The following is a 20,404-nucleotide window of genomic DNA, read 5'->3' as shown; positions in this document are numbered from 1 at the left end:
AGCTTAGAAAGGGAAAGCTCTGTGTGACAAATGAATGTCCAGATATGAACAAAAAACACTTTGGAAAGTACTCATGTACTCACTGTGTTCTTTGTACGATGGATTGCGCTATCACAGCATTTGGAAGGAAGTAGTCTGCATGTTAGGTCATTAAAAGCCAAGCCATTTAAAATATTTATTTTATTAAAATGCTGCATAATTTATGCTATCTATTCCTCTAGACAGTGATAACATATCATACTAGACAACATTATCCTGTAATGGGTTTGGGATTCACGTGTCTTCGCAGGTCGACACAGTGGCATGCAGTTAAAACCAATACCTCAAACTATGCTGTGAGTTTTGACCTTGGATACGGAAACAAACATTCTGAAGCTTAACTTCATCAACTGCACAGACAGTGGTCAGTTTTATAATAAATGGCAGCTTAAGTTTTACAGTTTTTAACATACAAAGAAGTAAGAAGTGCACCCTTCAGTATAATATGCTTCACACCCTCACAGGTGGAGCCCAGTTTTTTGTTGCTTGCAGCTAGCAAGCATTGGTGTATGTGCATTTACATTTGCTGTGGAACTTGCCTTAGCCGCTAAATGTTTACATTCCAAGGGGTTTGGGCGTTGTATGCACTGTACCGTATCAATGACAACGCTGTGGTTGCAAAAAGCAATGACTGATCGTTATGACTGAACCTGAATGTTGACTGGAGCGGAGTGTTTGCAGAGCTTGATTGATGTCAGTGGCTGAGTGATGTCATGTGTGTAATGTTGGATGAGTGGCATGCTGTCTGTGTGAGTGTTCCGCCCTTGGCAGTTGGAAACCATGTAGCCTGGATGGTGGGAGCCAGTGGGCTTCCTCCCTGCTCCTATACTTGTCCTGTCAACTTGTGTACCTGTCCTTGTAACTTAATAAACATGAAGTACTGCCTTACCTGAGCTGCCTGAAGAACTTCTTATCCTAACAAACTTTGTTGCAATAGGAAACACTTTCTTGTAGAAACAGCAGCCCACCCTCCCGTTAACAATGGAAACAAAATGTTTAGTGCCCGGTACTACTTCCAGGACAGCGTTATCAGTGATCCTTTAGACCCCGGCAGAGCATCCTACCACCATCATGAGGCCAGAAAAAAATATAGCAATTACGCCACAGGGCGACTCTCGACTAACTTCTGCCTTACTGGGGATAATGAATTGCCAATTCCATACAGCAGTAAACTTTCCCATGCATGGAAAACCATTGTTAGAAAAGTACCTCAACTTGATGTGAGAAAAACATGGAAACTGTTGCGCGGACTCTCAAACCCCCTCGCAGGCCCATCGGTCGCTAGGACCTGCTGAATGGGAGACAGGGGAACTCTTTCCCCGTTCCAACTACAAACAGAAGTTACTTGTGAGGCGCAGAGAGGTGCTTTCCTCTCAATGTTCATAGCCTGCACTGCGAACGTCAAACTACCTTCTGCGAACTTGGAGAGCACACGCCGCGAATGTTGGGAGCACGGTGTCAGAAGCGTTCCAGTCCATCACCGACCCCTCAGCTTACAAGCATGACGTCATCATTGCAGCTCTGGCACTGGAGGCAAAAGACCTCAGCTTAATGGTGAATATCCCCTTTCACCGCAGGACTGAACACTGATGTGGGCCCTAGACATACAGTGCGGGGCACCCCTTTCATTCCTCATGCACCCACAACGCGGCCCCTCCTCTGAGATCCGATCATCTGCCTCTAAAGATTACAAAAACTGTCAGGACTCCTGCAGGACCCAAGGAACTGACTTCACAGGGTATCGGGGCACACTGCTACCCAGTTCATAGAGGCGCAGTACTGAAGGTTGCCGGTTCCTACAGGCCAACCCTGAATCAGGTGCAAGTCAAGTGAGAAACACCGTAGTCCCTCCTTCCTGGGTACAGGGAGCGACTCTTGCACTCCTAAGATGCTGGGAGCAGTCTCGCAGCTACCGTAGCCCTGGGTGGTTGGAAACTTCACTCGAGGCAGTGGGGCCTCTCCTCTTCTCTGACCAACTCAGGCGCCTCCTTCGTGCGTCCCCCGCAGCACCTTACTTGTGTTTTCTTTGTCCATGTCCATCTCTCCAACTGCTTTGTCATCAGTTTCATACTCCTCTTCACTCCTAGGGCCCGGATCTGGACCAGCTCATCGCCAGTTTGTTAGGATAAGAAGTTCTTCAGGCAGCTCAGGTAAGGCAGTACTTCATGTTTATTAAGTTACAAGGACAGGTACACAAGTTGACAGGACAAGTATAGGAGCAGGGAGGAAGACCACTGGCTCCCACCATCCAGGCTACATGGTTTCCAACTGCCAAGGGCGGAACACTCACACAGACAGCATGCCACTCATCCAACATTACACACATGACATCACTCAGCCACTGACATAAATCAAGCTCTGCAAACACTCCGCTCCAGTCAACATTCAGCTTTAGTCATAACGCCGATCAAGTCAATTATGGCTGTGGGGGCTGCAAATGTCTACAGGAACATTCACAATAGATTTTGCCAATGGTGCATTTTTAAACAATTTCTTTTGCAAGGGATCCATTGAAACAATCCAACACAGTTCTTCATTGTCTGCCACAGTACCGAATAAGCCTGGGTGAACCTATTAAGCCAAATTTCAAAATCACTGCCATATCAAGCGATTCAGTAGAATCAAAGTTTCCTGAACTTCATCAACAGTCTTGGCGAGGAGTTTTGTCTATTATAATTGTGGAAGAGGAAAACAAATACAATAAGCTTTAGATGAGGGACAGGTAAACAAAATTGGATAGTCCATCATTTTGAGCCTACTTCTAACTACTACAATGCAGAGATCGGGGCGAGGGTCTACCTCCATTTTATAATATGAATAAGACTACATGGCTTAGGTAGTCCAACTCCTGGCCTCGAGGGCCAGGATGATGGTGAGTTTTCAGGATATCCCTCATTAATATTCATGAGGAAAAATGAACATACATTTCGAATCATTGTATGCAAATTAATTTCATGATTATTTAGGGGTATTCTGAAAACCTGACATGGAACAGGCCCTTGAGGCCTGGAGTTGAACGAAATAGGAAGGAGCGAGTGGTTTTTAAATCCAAAAATGTATCCTCCCACACACAATACTGATTCTTAAAAGTGCAGTACTAGTGAATAAGTGGGCTGAGCACTGGGAGGTCCACGCTTCAAATCCATTAAGTATCCATCAGGCACACTACTGAGTAGGCCGCAACAATATTTGGATATTTAGAAGTACTCTCTAACCATGTACGTAGTTCACCCATTGCCAAGGTAAGATGAAATGATTTACATTTAATAGACGATACATCTCGTTTGAAGAGGATTGAAACAAGATCAACCATGTGTACAAGTAGATGGGGTTGTGGAATGTATCAATCATTTTGCCCCACCCCTGGTACTAACAACCGACACAATAGCAGCTTCTTCCTAGCATTAAAGTTGAAAGCATTAGAAATTATAAGGAGGCGGTCTCTTACTTGCTGAATTCATAAGATCAATAAGTCTTAATACACTAGCAAAATATATTAAAGTTGCCCTAAGATTAAGAGGAAAGAGAGTTACATTATATTTTCTTTACCACCCCCACGTATAATTTATATCCCCCCATATAGATTATGCAGTTCAATAGCACAAAGCCGATTGCGTTGCATTTTTTTCTGTGACACCTTGTATGGTCAATTGGGTATTTTTAATAACAAATATGAAATTGATCAAGCAAAAATGTTTGAATGCATTTATTATATGGAATTTTTGCACAGGAGGGTCTTGTCCTATAAACTGTACAAAAGTTTATTTGATTGTGATGTGCAGGTTTTATGGATTGCAATGTAGTAGAAGGAGAAATTCAATGCATCCTCCTCCCACAGATTCCTCCACTGTATAAAAAGCTATCCAGCATCAGTTGCTCTGAAATTATTTTGACTCAATATCGTCATCAACGCCTCCCTCACATATGGTCACGTCATTCCTCGAATTGGACGTGATGTTGGGCATCATCTAAAAAGATGCACTATGGCCCCCGTACTTCAGTTCTCCACTTTTCCCCCCTTGGGCTCAGCCTGCAAGAGGAAACATGAGATAATGGAGTGAGGCATAGAAACAGGCAACAACAACAGCAAACAACAAATGTTTGTTTACCTTAGTCTTCCATATCTCAACCTGGGAGACGAAACCAGAAGAACTAGGGCAGTCTTGTCAATGAACTGCTGCTGCCCCAAAAGTAGCATTCTGCTCCTTATGTCATCGCACACAGAAATGTGACAGCAGAATGCGATTAAGACCATGGACTATCAAGCGGGGTAGGCAGGGAGGAATCTGTGGGAGAAGAATCCATAGAATGGTAAGTCATTTCTCCTTCAATGGATTGCATTCTCCCACAGATTACTCATCTTGATAAACTCCCCAAGCAGTAGCCATGCTGGAGGAGGATTGGAAGTTACACCAAAAAGCTCGGGAGGATCGCCCTACCACAGCGAGCGTCTGCCCCACAGGCTAAGTCCAAGTGGTAATGCCTGTCAAATGTGTGCTGTGAAGACCACATTGCTGCTTGACAAATGTCTAACTGGCAGACCCCTCTGAAGAGCCAAGGAGGCTGCGGTCCCTCTGGTAGAGTGGGCCCTAAATCCTGCTGGCACCCCCTTAGCTGCAGTCTGGTAGCATCACAGCACTATCCAACGAGACATAGTTTGCTTATTAACTGCTCGCCCACACCTGGATTGTCAAAGTGCAACGAACAACTGGTCGTCCTTTCTGAAAGAGACCGTTCTGGCCAGGTTTAAACTCGGCGCCCTCTTGGCATCCCATCTGTGGAGCCTCTCCTCATCCAATGACCTTAGAAGTGATTTTGCCAGGGATTCAGATTGCGGTCTACCAACCGCCAGTTTAGCTGAGCGTTCCTTCACCACCTTCAGGATCATCACCAAACAAGAATCAAATTGCTCAGTATCATGCACAACACCAACAGACCACACACAGATAGCATCTGGTCCTTGAGTGACATTTTAGAGTTGCAGTCCTTGCAGCATTTACAACCGCATGGCTTAGGCCCCCAACATCCTGAAGCAGTATCGAATTCTCCAGAATCGAAATGAGCGTGTTCCGATTAGCGTGCTGAGATCACGGAATAAAGGAACAAGTGCATTGTTTAATACGACCCCCAGCGTCATGTCCTATTCAAGGAATGGCAGAGCCATATACGAGGGAGTCGTCGACGAACATAGTGAGCAGCACTGCGCCACCTGTCGAAATAAATTCCGAGCAGCTGACGTTGAATACCTATCAAGATGAGGAATCTGTGGGCGAATGCAATCCATTGAAATAAACTTGATTTGACCAGACTTTGACAACTAGTAACGGAGGATATAATCCCATAGACCTCCTTGCAGGGTATATATGTACATGACATTTCTCGTCAGCAACTAGGGAGGTAGGCACAAGATTTACTTTCCGTTGCTGCAACTAAGTGTGCTAACGTTTTGTAAAAGACACGACAAAATACTCTTTTTTTTAAAGTCTTTGGAATTCCTTGCAAACGGGGAAATTATTGTGAGTGGCTGTAGCTTAGTGCAGAAAATATGCCCACGCTTTTCGTGACTGCAGGAAAAAATCATTTTGAGAGAGAACATGTCTGATTACCTAAACATGCCTGCGGGTTAGGGGGGCATGCATCAAGAGGGATTGATGCACTAGTCACAGCAGTTGCTGTGTGCATCAGGGAAGCCAGAAGTGTGCATAGCAAAGTGAAGGCTTACGGTTTGCATTTGGCAGCAGCACCTTTATCCACACAACATACAAGGCAAGCATTGGCAAAGCCAACAGATTTGGCTTGTGTATAGGTATTATGCATTTGCCAGGCACTGCGATTAGATGCCCACCTTACTCTGGGTGTAAAGGTGTGACTCGGGTGTGACTCAGGTAAAACAGTAAAATCTCTGTGTTCAACAAATTCTCTGGCTGCAACAAAAAGGTTCTGCTTCAACTAAAAATATTCTGGTATCAATGTTAGGGTGAGTCTGCTCATTCCCTTTGACCCCAAGGTCTTCACCCCCAGACACCTCCCCCTCTCTCAATGCCCTTCTGCATATATGTCATTTAATGTTCTCCTCCTCTCGTCCCTTGGTGTTTTCTCCTCCCTTGGGATACTTTTTTCAACCTCAAACCTCCTCCACACAATGTCTGATATTCTTCCTTAACACCTTCTGACTCTTCTACACATCCTTCCCACTCATCCAAATGCTCCCCCACCACCTCCTGATCCCTCTCCATCTCCTTCTCACTACTCCTGACATTCCTCCTCACCAGTTCCTTGTTCCTCTCTATCCTCATACTCCTCCTGACTTTCCCCCTCACCGCTTTACTCTGCCCCTAGCTCCTACTGCATGTTTCCAACTTTCTCCAAAACTCCTGTGCCTCGAAACGTCCACGCTACTACCAGGGAGCTCCCCGCTTAAATAGTGGGTTGGCTCTGCCCCAAGGCCAACTTTGTTTAACTGTTTCTCAGGTGTTAATTGAATGAATTATCTTTATTTTGGATATATTCAAAAGTATCCAAACCAGCAAAAATCAATATACTTATTAATACAATTTCATCCAAGAAAAAATGCTAAACAAAAAAAGACAGTTAAAACTATGCAATCGTACGGAAAACAGTTATCTAGTAATGCATAACTTATTAAGTACTGGGGCTTTGTATTTGTCCGATGTACAAAGTCTTTTTACGAAATGTTGTAAAATCTGGTACCGTTAAGCTCTTCTCTGGGACTTCTATACTTGGCAGATAAACAGAATATGAAACCGGCCCTCTGGAGTATTGTGGAAAAAGGTACACACTCTCTGCACTATTGTGTCGGGGAGGCCGAACGGGTTAGTACAACTCATATATTTAAAAAACGTAAGCTGTCAGATAAAATCCTTAAAAAATATACTACAAGTCAAATAAACGTGAGATCCCAAAGGCGACGAAATAGCTGATAACGCCACATTCAAATATTTATTTAATTCTAGAACTTCCTTCGCTTTAATGAGGGTGTCCTCGATCTCACCAAGGATTCTTTTTATCATGTTTCCATCAGGACTGAGTTTGGGAACCAGTTGATTGGAAATGTGAATCTTAGTTAATTTTTGTTGTACACATTTTTGCCACGAGATTTTCTCCCGCTATCAGATTTAAGAAAATTACCCAGTAGTAAACGTATTAACGTTGCTTTAGAATTATTCCTTCTGTTCAGAAACAGGGAACATGTGCAAGATTTGCTTAGTCTTCTAAATAACAAAGGCCTGGTTCCCTATGGACGGCTAACGTTGCAAATGTTTTTGGTAATGATAGTAGCCGTTTACAGAAATACTTTTTGGCTCGCTGGATGTTTGCGGCACCATGGCAGCCCCATATTCCAAAACTATACACTACTACAATTCTAGCGTCATCTTTATATGCACGTGCTATCATCTTGAAAGGTTAGGCTTTATACTTGGCTGCAAAGAATTGCTCTTATTTTCCCATTTCATTGTAGTGAGTTGTTTTTTAACGTCGGCAGCATTGGATCATTTCTCTCTGAATTGAGCTCCCAAATAATCTTTCACTCTATCTGCTCTGGTTCCTTAAACCATATATTTTCTCAATTTGGACATCGTCCTACTCCCAAATATCAGAAATGCAGATATTGTTGGGTTGGATGGCCTACCCCTTGCTTTCATATAGTCTGAATAAGTTTTTATCAGCTTTTGTAGAGAGTTGAGTGGCCGTGCTAAAAGAGCACTGTTGTCCGCACATGATAGGATGGGGATTTTGACATCCTTCAAATGCGGTACATCAGCAGCGATTCCACAAAAAGTTGCGTACAACAAATTAGCAAATGTATTGAACAAAAGAGGATACAACAGAACATTTTCTTACCCCCTCTTGATACAAATAGGATTTGTCTCTCCGCCTGCAATATCGACTCTGACTACAGCAGAGTTGCTAAAATTGCGGCTTAGTATGATATGGAGTAAATCACGGGGAATGGATACAAGTTTGCCTATGTCTTCCAAAAGCTACTTTGATCCGCTGAATCGAAACCCAACTGTGTCATGATCAGAATTGTTTTTGGCATCGGCCCAATTCTGGAGCCTCGCATAGAGAATCTTGCCGAAGAGTTTGACTACATTATCTATTACCAGGATTGCTCTATAGATGGATTTGTTTTGTCACCTTTCTTAATAGCTCTTTTCCAAGATCCTGGGTAATGGTTTTTCCTTACAAATATTTTAAAATACTGTTGTTAAAAGAGGAACCCAAATAGCCTGAAATGGGAGGAAAACGTTGCATGGCAAAAGATCAGGGTCTGGGCTCTTGCCAGCTTTAAATGATGATACAGCTTTTTGGATATCCTTAGTGTCAAAATGGAGGACAGCATCAGGTGTTCATTATTTTCAGGCCGGGAACCGGATTGGAAAAGCTGTACTTGAATGTACCTCTCCTGCCAATCTTGTGTGGACCCACCCCACTCTGTTTGCCTGTGTAAGGCAAGCCTTGTTTTCCGCAGGGGTCCAATCTTTTTTTAAAAAAGTAAGGGGACTCACTCACATACAGGATGGGATATGACGCCATCAGAAATTAGCCTATCAAGGTGAAATTTGCGTGTTTCATACAATATACAAATTGCACAGGACACATGGGCATTTGCTTTTCATAACACCAACATCCACAAAAAACCAAGAGAGGATATTTCTAATAGGGTTTGAAAATGTTAAAAAGTGGGAATGTTTTAAACCATGAAAATCAATCAATTTCACCTTTAATTGTTTGGTGATTTTCACCGGGTTACATGGTGTCGTGGTGAAGTGTCTAACCCATGAAACTGGTGGCTGCGGTTCAAATCCATAGGTCGCGCCTTAAATTGTAATTTCAAAAAAGACAGTCAAAGTGTCTTGTTTTACAAATGGCCTGTACAATACCATAGGGGACGGTGTCCTGCCTCTGAAAAAAGTGGGAGGGGAGAAGATGTCCACCCGTGCATACCCTCAACTTGAGTCCCGGTTTTACAGCCGTCCACCACCTTGAATCTCCATTTTAATGCTGCGGTGAGCACAGCTGAAACCAAGGGGCTCTGCACTTTGTGCTTGTACCAATTACTTCCTGGCCACCTATGGCACTTCGTTAAATGCAAATTTGGTGCAAGGTCACCCGCACAAGCTGTCAGAGTCCAAGATGAAACATTCACCCACCAAATCAGGATTCCTTCTGATTCGCTCGTGCCCAGAAAACAGTGATCTTTGGTACATAGTAGGTCAGAATCAGGAAAGGACACAGACTGATGATTTTGTCTTTCATTCTTTCTCAAACAGTAAAAAGGCTCAGCCTTTCAGTCAACAAATGACTATATGTCCTACTGTAAAAAGACAAAGTTAAAAAAAGAGTGCTCATCAGGATGTCAAAATATTCACACACACACAATGTCCCCTGTCCAGAATCCTTCGCTAACCTCGTTCTTCTCCTATGAAAAGAAAATCACAAAGAAAGTCTGGGGATTGGCCCAATAAATTGGATGGCTGATGGCTTCTGACTCTTGTCTCTTTACCACAGGCCCTTGCCTAAGTCACAGTACTGGTTCATATAGTTTGTGTAGTATTGGAGTGCCTTCCCAGACTCCATACAGGTCCCTCTATGTCTCTCTTGCAATTATTTCTCCCTGCTCCGGGAGACCGACGTCTGTCTTGCTCCACCATCTGAGTATTTCCCAGTCTCTTCCTTCCCCACTCTGGGTTTGACTTCTTATTCCTCATTCTAGGGTTCTTTCGTTTTATCCCCACTCTGGGGCTCTCCTCTTCCTCACTCTCACCCACTCTGGCCCTCTTGACGTTCTCCCCACTCCCTGGTTAGTCGCTTTCTCTCTCCCCACTTCAGGATTTCTCTGTCCTCTCCCCACTCTGGGAACAGTCCCTCCCCACTCTGGGGTTTCTCGGCTCCCCGCTATGCAGTAGTTTTTTTTCCCTTCTCAGCTCGCTGGGGTTTCTCTGTTCTCTCCCCACTATGGCAACCATTTCTTCCTCTCTCCACACTCTATGGTCTTACACCCTCTTCCTTGTTTCTCCACCAGCCTCGTCTAGTCCCTAAATATGTGCTTCCGATGAACAGTGCTCCCCGGGATGGTTGTAGAGTCTGCCCGATGTAGAGCTACTTATGTGACTCCGCAACTGGACGCTGCGTCAGCAGTTGGAAATCATACCTGATGTCCCTAATGGAAGCCAATATGGCGGGAGAAGAGAATATAGTGGTTGACATTTTGAGTAATAACTCTGAGGTTCAGCTGCCTTTTTTGAAACTTTTGACACCTGGGAATGTTGCTCTTCTTCCCCTCTACTGCACTATAAGCATGCACCATTAGGCATGGATAACACATGGCCTCTCATTGCCCTTGCCCAATGGTCTCTTGTGTGCACTGCCTCAATGTTTCCTAATTCCTTGTGTGCTGATGATCAATGGGGGAGGGTTTCTGTTGTTATCATTTTTCCCTTGGTGGGGCAGAACATCTTGGTTACCACTATTGGGACATATTTCTGGCCTCATCTTGGTTGGGCACTGAAGTTCCAGAACCCTTTGAGGTGGCCCCTTCCTCTCAATTCATATGTCCATCATCTCTCAGCATGGCTACTAAATGATGGACCTAATTTCTCAGGGATTATCTAAGAAAAAAGCAGTGACTATCCATCTGTTTTTGTGCTCAGCTACGTTAAAAGTATTTACCAGCATGTAGGTAATAGCGCGTCGGTGCCCACTTGACGCCGCTAATAGCGGTTGATTACGAGTGCGCGAGCACGCTCGAACCCCCATGCCGGTAATGGCTGCACCGCCATGCCGCTAAAGGCCCTCCAACCCCCCGATTGCGCCATCACGGGACCCGCCGATACCACCTCCGCCAAGGAGCAACCCCTTAATAACGACCCAGTAATAACAACATGTTAATACCGGGCTCATAATACCGGACCTGGAAGTAACACGTCGTACCGGGAAATGCTCTGACGGCCATCTTGAAAAACACAATCCATTGCAATCCTCTCAATCCAGCAGTGCTACAGAGGAGAGAGCAGGGCCATAGCATCCAGCATGTCGTAGGCTACCCGCAAAACCCCCCACCTGCGCAAGAAGCGCTTCTCTGATGAGGAGCTAAACATGCTGGCTGATACCCTTGCAGCCCATGCAGATGAGGTTTTTGCTAACAACCTCAAAAGGGAAGTTCAGCTGAGAAAGAAAGAAGTCTGGGAGGAGGTTGCATGCAAGGTGTCAGCGGTTGGCACCACCCCCGCACAGTCAAAGACTGTAAAAAAGATGGGACGACCTACGTCTCCGGGTCTGTAATATCCTGTCCAGCAATCGCAGGGAGGCCATGGCTACAGGCGGGGGTGCCCACTCACCAGTGAAACTGATGCGCTAGGAAGAGACCTGCAGCACGACCATACAAATGGAGTCCATAGAGGGCTTTGGCGAAATGGAGACGGGTGCTGCGACATCGGGAGATGGAGGTGAGTGACCCAGCAAACCCCAGTAGGCCATACCATGACGTAGTACAACTGATGTGAAAGTGAGCCAAGCCAAGGCAATGCATGGCCATCATACACACATATACAGATCCATGTCCAGATGGTGGCCCAAACCCTGGCACAATTAAATGCATGCTGTGTGCCAATCCCATTACCAACAGATACCCAACACACAGGGACCATTTGCATGTCATACAACACACAAACCTGAATACAATGGCATGCCACCTGGTACGCATCAGTGCCGAATGGAGACGCCACGGCTTATGCCAATATCTGCCCCCCCCTTGAAAGTACCCTGTGTGGCACACCTAAATGTGTTTTTACATTTGATTAGCCTAGTTGGGCCTTGCGCCACAATTGCACTTGTGTGTTTTGCACTGATTAGCCTAGAAGGGATCCAACTATAACTATCATCTGTTAGGCATAGCATTGAAGCCCCTTTTACCCACATTAAACCAACCACTTAGATGTTAGCATGACCTTCAGTATAGTCTCACAATGACTTGTGCCTATCTGACTAAACTAAGTTGCTAAAGTTGCAACTATGTTGATTTTAACCTCATTTGCTGAAATCGCATTCAGACTGCCTGTAAATTTGCTCTGCATAGAACTGCATCTGAATTACTGCATTGACATCTTGTGTGAATATGTTGATCTTAACCTCACCTGCTAAGTGGCACCTAGATTGCCTGAAATCTGGTCAACCTCCAACTGTGTATCCATGCACTCCAGCCAATTTGCCTCATCTTGAATCTAGCTGTTTATCGATGCATTTTAGGCAAACTGCCTCATCTTGAAACTAGCTGTTTATCCATGCATTTTAGCCAAACTGCCTCATCTTGAATGTAGCTGTTTACCCATGCACTTTAGCCAAATTGCCTCATCTTGAATCTAGCTGCCTATCCATGCATTCTAGACAAACTGCCATACTTTGAAGCTAGTTGTTTACTCAGGTACTGTGGCCAATCCGCTCTGCCTTAATCTAGGCATCACTCATTGTATTTTAGCCAACCTACCACACTTCCACCTAGTTGTTGATCTAGGCACTGCAGCCATCCTGCCATATTTGTCCTACCTCCTAGGTGTTATTCAACGTATTTTCAGTAACTCTGCCCTACACTTCAAACCTAGGCCACCCCCGGCATCCCAGCCATATCAACTACCCTTATCTAGGTGCTACGTAGACCATCCCAACCACTTGTGGTCACCTAAATTCAGGTATTACTAAGCGCTTCACAACACTCTCGACCTCACCATTTAGCATGTGTCTATTCACCACTAACTTGTTTGCCTATTTCCAGATCAGCCTCAATACTGCATTACCAATAAAGATGGCTCCACACCTACCCAACATGCCAGCTCTATCCAGGCTTAACAACCAAGTAGCATACTTAGATTTAAACGACCCTCTGGTACTGCTACCTTCCAGTCACCCTCGCGCCACCATAGAAAGGAACTTAGGACTTAGAGCCAGACTAGCCAAAATCCATGAGCCCCCTGCCCGCTCATTGCCCACCACACAAAACTCTAGAACGCCGCCACTCCGACCAAATCCTTCCACACAAACCAGTAACCCATTACAAAACCTCTACCCTACACCCCTTCATGACTCCCTCAACCAGGGCACTCCTGAACCTACACAAGACAAGCGCCACACTACTACTTCAAAAAACATAGCCACTACTTCTAAAAACATAGTTAGCCCTAGAAGTAAGGGAGCCTTGTTCAATGCAAGATCGCTAGTAGCTCATGCTACAGAAATTGCAGACTTAATCCTTACTGAAGACCTCGGCTTCCTTGCCATCACTGAGACTTGGTTACACCCAGCAGCAGACCCTATGCTCATGTTGGCAGTTCTAGATAACTACTCTATTTTGAGACAAGACCGCACCAATTCCAGAGGAGGTGGTGTGGCCTTCATCCATAAGTGCAGTCTTACCATGAGACTAGCTACTTCGACCATTGCCCTCTCGTGTGAATCACTAGCAGTCAAAATACCACTCACTAACTCCCAAACTCTTAACATCTACTTGATCTACCGCCCGCCAGGCCCCATTGGCACCTTCAATGAAGACCTTAACTCTATTCTATCTAGCAACCTCAAAAACTCCACTCAAGTTCTCACCTTAGGAGACGTTAACTTGGGCTACAATGACCCGGAAGACCTTCCCGCTAGCACCATAGCTAATACTCTTACTGAATTAGGCTTCGTGCAAAGATGCACGACACCCACGCACACGAAAGGCAGAACACTTGACTGGGTGGCCGACTACAATTTCCTAGTGAATTTCACAAATATCTCACCTCTAGCCTGGACTGACAACCACTTGGTATCATTCATGCTCTCCACCGACAAACCTCCATCCCTGCCTACCATTAAGGCCCCACCCACTCTCACTAGAAACAAGAAGAACATCACAACAGAAAGACTTATCCCTAACCTACTCCCCACACTCAACTCACTTCCCAACAACCTGGACCCTGAGTCTCTGGTTGAAGAATATAACAAGATTATGGCCGCCTCGCTGGACCGCATCGCCCCCCTTAAACTTAGATCCAGTAAACCGAAAACGCATCTCAACAAATGGTACACACCATTCCTCAAAAACCTAAGGCAGCAAAAAAGAAACTGCAAGGCCATCTGGAAAAAATCTCCCTCAGTCTCAAACAAACTCAAACTCTCCAAACTAGCTGCACTTTACAAAAAAGAAATCTACCTGGCCAAACGAGCCTCCTTTGACTCTCGTATATCCCAAGCAAAATCACAATGAAAGAACTCTTCTCCATCCTCAAAGAAATAGAAACCCCCATAGCACCCCTTGACACGTGCACTAAAGATAAAAACTGGTGTTCAGAAATTCAAAGTGCCCTAGCGAACAAGATTGTGACTCTTCAAAGTAAAATCTCCAGCAAAAGAACCTCCTTGAATGACACCCTCAACTCATAAATTCCGGACAAGCTCATGCCCACAGATCTCACCCGTTTCCAGTTCTCCAAAGGCAACATGCTGGAAGTTGAAAATATTATCCTGTACCTGAAACCGTCTAATTGCCAGGGAGATCTGTGCCCAGCACAGCTCATTAAAGATGCTGCCCGCGACCTCTCCCCTTTCATTACAAAATTGATTAATGCCTCCTTCGCCACTGGCTTCATCCCTACTAACCTAAAACAATCTTGGGTACTTCCTCTACTGAAAAAACCTACACTTGACCCAGCCATACTCACAAACTACCGACCCATAACAAATGTTCCCTTTCTACAAAGAATTCTGGACAAGGTTGCCTATGTACAAATACAGAAGCACCTGGAAGAACACAACCTCTTAGGATCTAGACAATCTGGATTCCGTCCCCAACACGGGACCGAAACCGCTCTTATTGACTTGAAAGCGCAGATCGATTCACTCAGAGACAATGGGCAAGCCGCCCTACTCCACCTCCTCGACCTATCTGCAGCTTTTGATTTGGTTGATCACTCTGTCCTATGTACACACCTCCACACTTCAGCTCACTTTTCCACTGAGGCCATCACCTGGATCACATCCTTCCTTAACGGCAGGACTATGAGGGTCTTTTCTCCCACGGCGGCAGCAGACCCTATACCCATCACCTGTTGTGTTCCTCAGGGCTCCTGTGTCTCCCCCACACTGTACAACATATTTACCAAGCCCCTTTTCGATGATTTGGATCATCTCGGTATCACCTACACTAACTATGCAGATGATACTCAGATCCTCCTTGCGCTTTCAGAAGATTATGGAATTGATTTGGCCTTGCTAAATAGGGTGTACATCATCATCCAGGCATGGATGGCCGCTCATGGACTATGCCTGAATGATGATAAAACAGAACTCACCATCTTAGGCACTACATTTAGTATAAAGAAACTTGGCCTGGCCTATAATTCCTTCATGATTGACGGGAACAACATCAAAGTCGGACAGGAGGTCAAAACATTGGGATTCTATCTAGACTCCAATTTTTCCCTCAAAAGACAAGTGAGCTCCCTTGCATCCTCTACGGCTTATACGTGCAAATTAATCCGTGCAGCCAAACCTTTCCTGTCGGACACTAGCTGCCTGACACTCGCCGGGGCCCTCATATTGTCTCGCCTCGACTACTGCAATTCCCTTTACCTGGGATCCACCAAGGCCACCACCAGTAAACTGCAAACCCTTCAGAACAACGCTCTCAGAGCAGCTCTGGGCATTTCCAGAAGAGAACATATCACAGGATTCAGCCAACAGAACAACTGGCTCTCCACTAATGATAAAATTCTCTTAAAAACGGCATCACTCACCCACAAGTCTCTTAACAACGCAGCCCCAACCTACCTGATCAACAGATTCCACAGACAGTCCTCCTTAAGACCCATCAGAACTGCATACAGAGATTGTTTATCTGTTCCCCACTACAAACGGGCCCCCATAGGAGGCAACAGCTTCCCAGTAAAAGCTGCCAAGCTTTGGAATTCCCTACCTACAAACCTTAGAGTAGACCTGCCCTATCAGAACTTCCGTTCCAAGGTAGTCTCCTGGCTGAAACTGGAGACCCACCAAGACAAGGTAGTGCCCAGCGCTACACGCACACATTGTAACCACGTGTGCCTTCTTGCTTACTTGTATATAAAGGCCTGCTGGCTTTACTGCTGATTTGTATATAACATTTGTGTACCTTATTTTTGTATTATGCATATTCTTTGTGTACTGTAACCAAGCTTCGAAAATTCTTGTAAAGGCTGCACCCTGATACCCCTGGGTACGCTCGCGCATTATAAATAATAAAAACAAACAAACAAACAAACTATAAGATTGCAATGCATGAGAAATGAAATACTCCTCAGCACCAACTAATGCATCTTACATGTAACACAATCACTGATGCCCTGCATCTTTTGTTCCCACACAGGCACTGATGCAGAAGGTGAAAGTCAGGACCCTGCCCCAAGGGCATCTACATCCAGGGCAAGACCACAGGGCACTGAGCATTCCACCTTCGAGGCAGCACTGCAGCCCAGATTGCTACCCAGGGCACCTGTACAGGGCAGGCAGGTTGATGAGGAGACAACAGCAGCGGACAGAAGTGCGTATACAGAGCTGGCAACAACAGCTGAAGGGGAGGCTGATGGCACGCAGTCCACTGCCACCAGTTCAGTGGGTGAGGCAGCAGCCACAGCCCCACTCAGCAATGTGGATGTTGAAGCGGAGGAGTACGAGGACATTGATGGCACAATCCATGTGGAATGTCCCCATACCCCAAACCCCATCCACCCCCCAACACACCACTCAGGGCACACTGTCCAGCCCCATGCTGGATTCTGCAGTTCAACTACACAGTCCGCATCTCACAAGCAGCCCAGAGGCTAGCCCTGCAATTGCACACCCAGCTGCAGCACCCTCTGCCTCCACAGCCCCCACTGACATGGAGGCACACCTGTCAAGGGTAGAGGCCCGGCAGGACTGTTTGATTGAGCTGGTCCTCCAGTAGGAAACAGGCCGTCAGATCCGGGAGGCCAATGCTGGGACCATTGTGGCCATCAATTCAAGTGCCATTATGATCCGTGACAGTTTGGGGGCCGTCACACAGGTCCTAAACAGCACGCTCGCACACATGCAGCGCCAACAACCTTTGCGAATCCCATCCGCATCCACCCCATCGTCCACACCTGCAAGCTCTGCACCCTCAAGCCCTGTGCGAATGACGAGGCGCAGTGCAAGGCAGACAGAAATGCTGCCCCCAGACACAAAAAAAGTCTGGAAATGGTGTGGGATGACAATGGGTGAGGGGGAGGTGGTGTTGGTGGTGTTAAGGGGATTAAGGGCGTGATAATTGGGGGTATGGGGTGTTAATTGGGGGGTATGGGGTGTTAATTGGGAGTATGGTGGGTTTATTGGGGGGTATGGGGTGTTTGGGTGTTTTGGGGGGGCGTGCGAGTGGTGGAGGGAGGAAGCACTCTGTTGTAATTTTTATTAATACACCCGTTGTTTTCAAAATCATTTAATGGCTGGACATTGTTCATTTCGTGTGTGTTCATTCTATTCATGACAGCGCACAGTGCCCAACTCCCCACACACCCTGTGTCCATGTCCACACGGTCCCAGTGCTCAGTGTAGCACTGACACAAAACCATCAACATCCCTGTGGTTCAGAAGTAATCGTCAATCAGTGATTGGCGTACAGCACGGCCATCTTGTACATCACGTACTGGCAGGGGTGCTGCTTCCCCTCCATCATCATCCTCACCCGGTGCATGCATGTCAATGGGCCTCATTATGAGTTTGGAGGTAGCCACGGTGCTAATAGCGCCATGGATGCCTCCAAACCGATGTCCGGGTAGTTGGAATGGGGACTTACCCGGTCATTTCAACCTTGGAGGACCCGGTAAGTCCCAATTCTGAAAACCATTCCCTATTCCCATTCTCGCCCCATAGGGCTCAATGGTGAAGGAGCTAATAACGGGACTGCAAATAGCAGGCCCGTTATTAGCTCCATGGTCCCTTAGCGGCTCCCGCTAAGGGCAGCTGGTTTTACCAGCCGCCTTTAGCGGAACCCGCTAAGGGACCTCGGAATGCGGCAGTAGGGGGTTAACGGCACCGGCATCCTTACTGGTGCAGTTAACCCCCTACCGCCGTACTCGTAATGAGGCCCAATGTCAGGTGGCAGTGGTACATTTCTCTGGATGCACATGTTGTGCAGCATGACACAGACCATGGTGTTCTTTGCCACCTTCTCAGGGCCATAAAGGAGTGCTCCACCAGACCTGCTTAGGCAGCGGAACCGTGCCTTCATCAGGCCAAAGGTCTGCTCAATCACAACACGGGTACGGGTATGAACCCGATTTTACTCCTCTTCGTGCCTGTTCCACAGGTTCCGCACAGGGGTAAGTGGCCACGGCTTCAAGGGATAGCCTCCATCACCTGCATGGGAGCACAAAGAGTTATGTGTGAGTCATTCTGAGCTGACACCTTTAGGATTCATGGCCATGGCTGCAGCCATTTGGTGTCGACATGCACATGTCCCTGTATGTATGCACACTGGATCATTTGATGCATTGTGTACTGCACTATGGTCTGCTAGTGTGGATTGCGTTGTACAGATGATGCCGGGTGTTCACTTGCATGCTGATGCGGATGTACTGTGGATGCAGAACAATGTCTTGCCGCCCATAAGTGCAGTGTATGCTACTCTGCACCTAATCACACTAGCGGCATTGGCACAGTTGTAATCATGTTTAGTCATGCATCGCTTGACATACTCATGGTGGCCTGCTTGTGCGTCTTGCATGTTGTCATTGATGTACGGCATTGGTCTTATGTATGGCATTGATGTGTCATGTTCAGGTTGGGATGTTCAGGACAACAGTGTTTAGCTCTGAGTGCATTGTCCGCTCACCGCCCAATCCCACCCAGGTGGATTATGCATACCACCTCCAATCCCACCCAGGTGGAGTATGCATCCCCCCCAATCCCACCCAGGTGGAGTATGCATCCCCCACCTCACAACCCCGATGCACTGCCATGGCCCAGTCAGGTAATTTACCGAGCAGCCAGGCACGTCGTCCAGCATGTCGCTCCATATAACAGGGTAGCGTGGAGTTACGCAGCACCAGGGCATCATGTGTAGATCAGGGATATCGGGCACAACAATGTGTGATGATCTTGCTGGAGTCACATACCATCTGCACATTGATGGGAGTGGTATTGCTTGCGATTGCGGTACACCACCTCATTGGCAAGAGGGGCCACCAATTCTACATGGGTGCAGTCGAGGGCACCAACGCAATTGGGCATGACTGCCAGTGCATGGAAGTCTACTTTGGTGTCAGCGAGCTCCTGGCCAGTCCGTGATAGGTAAATGTGGATGCTTGCATGCTTCAGGAGGGCATCAAGCTCTTGGGTCAGCATGCGGGACAAGAGTGGTTGTGATATGCCATGCAGCTGCCCCACTGTGTGCTGGTAGGTGTCTGTAGCCAGGAAGTAGAGCACAGACACCACCTTTAGTAGAGGGGGGATGGCAGTGCAGATTTCTATCAGGCTGACAATATTGTCGTGTATCATGTCCACTATGGTGGTGATGGTGTCCCGGTCCAACCGGTACATGGTGTGGATCTGCTCAGGGGTTAGATCGAATGGTCTGGGTCTGATGCAAGGGATTGGTGGCTGCCTACGTGGTACCAGTGGCTGCACTGGTGGAACTTGCTGGGCCTGTCTCACCCTCCTTCTCCGCCTGCGTCTCCTCTGTGCTGCCTGTTGTTGTAGCTGTAGTTGTTGTTGTTGTTGTTGCTGTTGTTGCTGTTGTAGTAGCAGTCCAGGCATGTCCTTCAGCCCCATGATTGCAACAGCTAGTGGGATCATTTTGGTGTAGGAAGGGGTGTGGTGTGTGGGTGTACTCCTTTTGTACTGGGACATGCTCCATTGACTCCACCTGTGGTGATTGTGTGCACCTGTGACAGTTGCCTGCACTGCAGGTTGCTATTTGTGGGTGGTCCACGATGCCTGTATTGCTGCCGGTATGAAGGGGCACGGTATTAGCGGTGGCGGTATTGTTGTCGTCGGCTCGTAATGGCCCGGACCCGTTAATGATGCCGGTAATGCCATTACGCCTTCCTTTTTTCATTACCTCCATACTCGTAATGAGGCCCCTGGTGTCTTGTTTGGTGTTATCGTCCCTTGTCCTGCAAGTCGCTCAAATTTTGGTTTTCTTCCAGGAAGGGTTACATCTGGTTTTCGTCTTCTCTTAAGCTAGCATTGCTGTGACTGAAAAGTATGCCAAATGTCTCTTCTAAAGATACCTTTTTTATTTTGTTTTCCCTGTGGGTCTGGCATAGGACCACACACCTTGTTTTTAGTGACAATCAGGTCTGTTTGCTGCCTC

The sequence above is a fragment of the Ambystoma mexicanum genome, chromosome 12 (assembly GCF_040938575.1).
Source record: "Ambystoma mexicanum isolate Mex_15411 chromosome 12, UKY_AmexF1_1, whole genome shotgun sequence".
Taxonomy (NCBI): domain Eukaryota; kingdom Metazoa; phylum Chordata; class Amphibia; order Caudata; family Ambystomatidae; genus Ambystoma; species Ambystoma mexicanum.
Note: the sequence above shows the minus strand (reverse complement) of the source record.